We start from the raw sequence: 6,552 nt of genomic DNA on the forward strand, positions 1-6,552 counted from the left end.
TATGACGTGTCATTTGAATTAAACTTGTTTGCTAGGCTTAAACTAGGATGGTATGTGATCTTTGTGACATCAAGTCCAAGCAAGGTGTGAGCTTCATTCTAGTAACATTCACTCTTATTTTTGCTGTTAGTTTTCTTCTGTTCAAAAGTTTTAGGTCAAATTGATTTGCAGGTCCACAAAGTTGTTGATGCATGCAAGAATGCTCTTAGAGGACTGCATAACAACAAAATTACTGAGAGGGAGTTGGACAGGGTTAGTTATTGAAATTCTCAACTTGTCTCAACTTGTTTTTACATTACAATTTAGTGAGCAACACTTTTAGATAATTTTTCAGCTAAACGTATATAGTATCTGTGTTCAAATTTGATTAATTTTATTCTTTCTCTCTTCTTATGAACAATTTAGTTTAGTAATTACTAGTTAGTTAGTAGAAATATTTTTTAATGAAATGACCATGCCACCAATTTTTATGTCATCATAATTTTTGCTTCCAAAAAGCAAATAAATTAAAAATAATTAATAATTCTACATCGGTTCAGGCCACAACCAATGTAAAATGGCTAGCAATCTACATCGGTTATTAGAAAGACCGATGTTGAATGTTTCATCGTGGGGTAGGAATCTACGACGGATCAGGATACACCTGATGTAGAATAATGACTTTTTACATCGGTTTTCATGACAACTGATGTAGAAATCTGGCATTCTAAGACGGGTTTGGCGACCAACCCGTCTTAAAATTGGCAGATTTTTATATCGATTGTCCTAATAACCGATGTAGAATGTTAGAATTCAACATTGGTCGCTCAACCGTCGTTGTGTTTTAACGACACCAGGCTACAACGACGCGTGATAACCGATGTAGAAAGTCACCGATAACCGATGTAGAAAGCCTATTTTCTAGTAGTGCATGGCCTCCAACACCAGCATGAATCATGTAGTTCCAATTGTGTTGTGTTAATGGTTGAACTGAAATGCATATCGTTAATAAATAAGAATGCATAGGATTGGTCTTTCCTCATTGATGGACCTTCTCTCAATTTTACGCTTAATTAAATGAACTATTACGTAACAAAATTAATACATGCAAAAGCAAGCTTTTATTCATTTTGATTGAAGGATTTTTTATCATTGATTAGAGAATTATTAGAGGTATTGTTGTAATTTGTAAAACTAACTAGTATCCCACTATTTGGTTCTTAGAGGGAATACTCAAGTCATGGGTCAGTGTAGAATAATGAGAATCATCAACATTTTTTACCTAAAAAATCTCACCCCTATTTATGGTTATAGTGATGGACCTTGGGTCCATGAGTCCTATTGCTTGGTTACCATTTTAGGTAATCTATCATTTTATGGTGTATTCATCAGGTTGAATACCATCACTAGAAAAAAAATTTACACATTGGTTCTTTAGCACAATCTATGACGGTTCAGAAACTATCTTTGAAGCCATCGTCTTGGAAAGTCAATATTTTTTACCAAGGTTTTTAAGCCATCTTAAAAACTTGATTTCTATGTCGTTCTCTTTGAAACCATTGTCAGACCCTAATTTCATCCGGGTACAATGTTTTTATCATTCAGATATGATGTTTTGATCATTGTTAATCGAATTACGATGTTTGACACCAGTTACAGCACAAGGCCAAGGGGTCACGCAGGGTTTTGATGGTTGTTTGTCAGTTCCAGAAACAAAAGTCACAAGGAAGGGGCAAAATGGTCATTTCCTAGATATTTCTGGACCTAAACTCGCCCAGGCTAGCATCTGGCTCGCCTGGGCCAAGAAATTTCTTCAGCCCTAAGCAAGCTACTCACATGGACGAGCTGATACCTTCAACTTTAAGCAACCAGCTCGCCTAGGCGAGTTTCCCCTACACCAAATGGCCTTTTCCTATAAATAGTCATGTAGGGGAAGGATTTAAGGGGGCTGAAAACCGAAGAAAGAGAGGAAAAATGCAAAAAGGAGAAAGAGAAGAAGTAGAAAAAAAGTCGAGGTGCTGGTGAATCGAACCATGAATCGTTTCCTACATCATTTCTCTTGCAAGTCTTGTACCCTGTGCAATAGTCGGTTAATTTTTCTTAAGATTTTGATGTAATCTTTGTACCCTTATGTATCCCTCTTGATATTATATATGTAATCTTTTCTACTCAAATATCACTTGAGATCATTTCAAGATCCAACGCCTTAACAACTTTCTTCGCTTTTCAAAATCTAAAACGTGTTTGAAGGTCCAACGCCTTAATGACTCTTTGTTTGTAATTAAAATAAATCTTTAAAAAAAGCATAAAATCAATTCAACACACAAACATTCAGACTTATAGAACTACGTAGATCTTATTTTCTCATTGCACTTGAGGATACGTAGGAGTAAGGACAACACCCTTGTCGATTCAAAAAATAATAATATTAAATAAATAAAAATATATAGTAAAAGAAAAGAAATTCACTGCTCTTGGAAAAATAATTAATTTTGTAGTCATGTTATTTTTATTGCATACTCGATTAAAGGTTGTCGTTCTTTGTGACGGGCGCGTGGAGTGCTAATGCCTTCCCTATGCGTAAACAATGTTGGATCAAGTGGCCTCAGAATAAGAAGGGGGGTTGAATTAATTATGAATGTGTCTTGACTAATTAAAAATTTATCCTTCTTAATGTTACTAGATTCAATTAGGCTTTACTATTAAGTTATGAGAAAGTAAAGAACACAAGATTTATACTGGTTCGGTAACAACCCGTGCCTACATTCAGTCCCCAAGCAACCACCGGGTCTTGAGATTTCCAGTAACCTTGTAAAATCCTTTACAAGCAAAGATCCACAAGGGATGTACCCTCCCTTGTTCTCTTTGAACAACCAAGTGGATGTACGCTCCACTTGAACTGATCCACAAGAGATGTACCATCTCTTGTTCTCAGTATCACAACCAAAGTAGATGTACGCTCTACTTGTACTACAAAGGATGTACGCTCCAATGTGTTAAGACAAAGAATTCTTAGGCAGTTAGTCCCTTGAATCTTTGTAAGGGGAAACAAAAGATATCTCAGGCGGTTAGTCCTTTGAATCTTTTGTCAAGAGGGGGAAGGGAGAATCAAAAGAATTCTTAAGTGGTTAGTCCTTTGAATCTTTTGTCAAGAGGGAGAAGGGATGAAAAAATAGCACACTTTTGTTTTCTGCAAAATTTCCACTTTCAGAAAAAACAAAGTTTTGAAACAAAGTTTAGAAATTTTTTTGGCAAAGAAAAAGCAATGGGCAATGGTTAGAGAAAGATTTTGAAGAAGGATTATTTGGAAGAATATCACACATATATGTTTTGAATGTGTGCCAAAGTCATGTTTTTATAGACTCTTCATGTCTGGTCAAAGAAACCATTGGAAGAGTTGTGACTTTAGAGAAAACCATGTTAAGAGTTATAACTCTTAACTTTTTCTTCAAAATTGTTCACTGGTAATCGATTACCACAAAGGTGTAATCGATTACACAATGCATTTTATGAAAAGTTGTGACTCTTCACAATTGGTTTTGAATTCCAACGTTCAGATTCACTTGTAATCGATTACTAATATAGTGTAATCGATTACACTGTTTGAAAATCATTTTGGAACGTTGCAAACTATTTGAAAACATTTTGAAAATCAAACTGGTCACTGGTAATCGATTACTGATAACTGGTAATCGATTACCAGAGAGTAATCACTCTGGTAACTTAGAAAATTTTGTAAAACAAAACTATGCTATTTGGTTTTTGAAAAAATCTTTTAATACTTATCCTATGTGAAGTCTTGACTTGTTGCTTCTTGATTTCTTCTCACGAATCTTGAATCTTGTATTGGATTCTTGATGCTTGATCTTGAAGTCTTGAATCAATCTTGAATCAATCATTTGGGCTTTTGGCATCATCATAATTGCTTGGTTCATCATCATGAAGCTTGCTTCTACAAACAACTCCTGAACCCTTCTTTTCAAAATTCGTAGAACTCTTTTGGTTTTTCTAACGTTTTCCTCGAATAAACGTTAGTGGCGACTCTTACTTATTTTCTCCTTATGAGACGAACATGCTTTCTTTTATTTGCTTTCGTCGTCCCGTCGTAAGGTAGGTTGCGACAACCATCTTAAAATATGTTTTTTTTTGTTTTAAAATATTAAAAAAATTGACATTTCTAAGATGGTTCTTTCAAAAAACCGTCTTAGAAAGTAGTTATACTAAGACGATTTTCTGAAGAACCGTCTTAAAAAGTCTGTTTTCTAAGACAATTTTTTTAAAAATCGTCTTGAAGAGTCTATTGAATTATCTTTTTCCATGTTAAGAGTAATGTGCTATATTTTTCCATGTTATGATTCAAGAGAAGAGTAAATAATCACTTTATATATATATATATATATATATATATATATATATATATATATTAAACAATCACTTAATAACAACTCCAAACTCATAAATGTTAATTAATATATTGGCGTTAAGAGTCCTTATTTTATTCATCAATACATTCAAATGCGAGTATATCTATCTAGAGATTAAACATTTCATGCCTAATAAAAGAACTATGGGCATTACATTTGATCTCATCAACTATTAGTTTAGTTTTTTATTTCTACCCAAAATTCACTATTAGTTTATATATGTAAAGCAAACCTTTCTATGATTGATACCCAGTCCTTAGTAGTCGGGCTTCCCTACCAACATGTTATCTTTAACCTCTTATTATTTGAATATATTATCATCTCTTTATCTCTTGGCACGTATTCAATTATCTACAAGGCTACACATTATCTGTAAGTAACAATATCTACTAGCTTTTATCTCTAAGCTATACATTATCTCTAACTTTATTTATATGCTATCGACTATTATTTACAAGCTGGTAATTATCTGCAAGGGTTGTAACAGTCCCTATCAACAAGGACCCGCAATTCCCTCGCCACACTATAAGTACCAGGTTCCCTCTAATTTCTCGACACATTATTGTGCTTATACTTACACCTACGAGTATATACAACTCACACATTCATTTGTACTCACTTGAGACGAACACCTTCACACCTGCTCATATACTTATTCTTTCATATTCTCCTAACTCACATACTTACTTGAGTGTCAGAGTCCTTTGTTTTGCAAGATCTCCCTCTTGTCCTCCTAACAAAGGCCACTCTCCAACCAACATGTGAAGTCCAAGAGCCCACCTTGGCCACGTCCACCCTGATGTGCCCCAACTCCAGATTTAGGTAAGTACATTTTGCGCCCACCGTGGGGCCGTTGTAAGGCCTGACAACTTTGCGAACAGTCTATGCAAAAAAACCCTAGTAGCAAGGATGAGTTGCATGAACGAGCCAAATGCTACATCTAGATGGAAGAAATATCCAGGTTCAAGAACGAGGTCAGAAAAGCTAGACAAAAGCGCAACAAGGGAGAAGGAAGCACTAGGACCGAATCACAAAAGTAAGACAAGAGGCATAAGCTAGACAAGCGTCAACCTCTCCTATAAGGGCCTAGGTATGAGCGTTACACACCCTTAATGACCAATTACCCTACAATGCTCGAGGAAGCTTTACAACACAAGAGACTATTGGGCCCTAAAGGACAAAATAGAAGAGCTTATACAGGCTGGGTACCTAGCAAAGTTTGCTAAGAGGTCGAACAAACACCAAGCATGAGAGAGACCCAAAGGACACCAGAAGGATTAACACATGAATCACGATGCAGGCAGAAGAAGAGATAGAGCAGAAGATCGAGGAAGACAGAGACACAGCCAACCAAGATGCGATCGACAACCTCCACAAGAACAAGAACCTGCCTAACAAATAAGAGGTGTGATTAACACCATTGCAGGTGGATTCTCCTACGAAGGCCAGTCCAACTAGTCCCGCAAGCGCCACCTCCACGCCATCCAGGACATTGACATCTACTATGTCGATACACCATCACCATGAAGTCTCTCTCCTATCACTTTCGCTGATAGAGACTTCAAGGGTATTAACCCATAAACAAAGATGACCCCATGGTTGTCTCCATCATAATCGCCAACTTCATGGTGTCCAAGGTCGACCAGGGAAGCTCCACCAACATCTTATATTGAAAGACATTCTAGAGACTTGAAGTTTCGCCTAACACCATTCAACCTCACGCTGGTCCACTCCTCGGCTTTGCAGGAAAATGAGTAGAGACCAGAGGCTATGTTGACCTCATGACCACCTTTGGTCATGGCCAACTCTCTAGGAGCTTTACAATAGGTATTTAATCGTCGATGCAAATACTTCTTACTTTGCTTTGATTTCCAAGAAAACGCTCAACGAGCTAAGAGCCATCGTCTCCACACTGCATCTCAAGATGAAGTTCCCCACCTTGATGGGAGAGATCATGACTGTTAAGGCAGATCAAAAGCAGGCATGATAGTGCTACGCAGAAAGCCTAAAAGTGGTACCTTATCCTCCCACCAAGCCTCACCACATAGCAGATGGTACCACTCAGGTCATGAGTGTGGACGAAGGGTCTCCAGTCTAAGCCCTGATTGCCTACCAAACAAGCCTGGACGATGAATTTGATGTAGATCCA

This window comes from Glycine max, chromosome 9, assembly GCF_000004515.6.
Source record: "Glycine max cultivar Williams 82 chromosome 9, Glycine_max_v4.0, whole genome shotgun sequence".
In the NCBI taxonomy this organism is placed as follows: domain Eukaryota; kingdom Viridiplantae; phylum Streptophyta; class Magnoliopsida; order Fabales; family Fabaceae; genus Glycine; species Glycine max.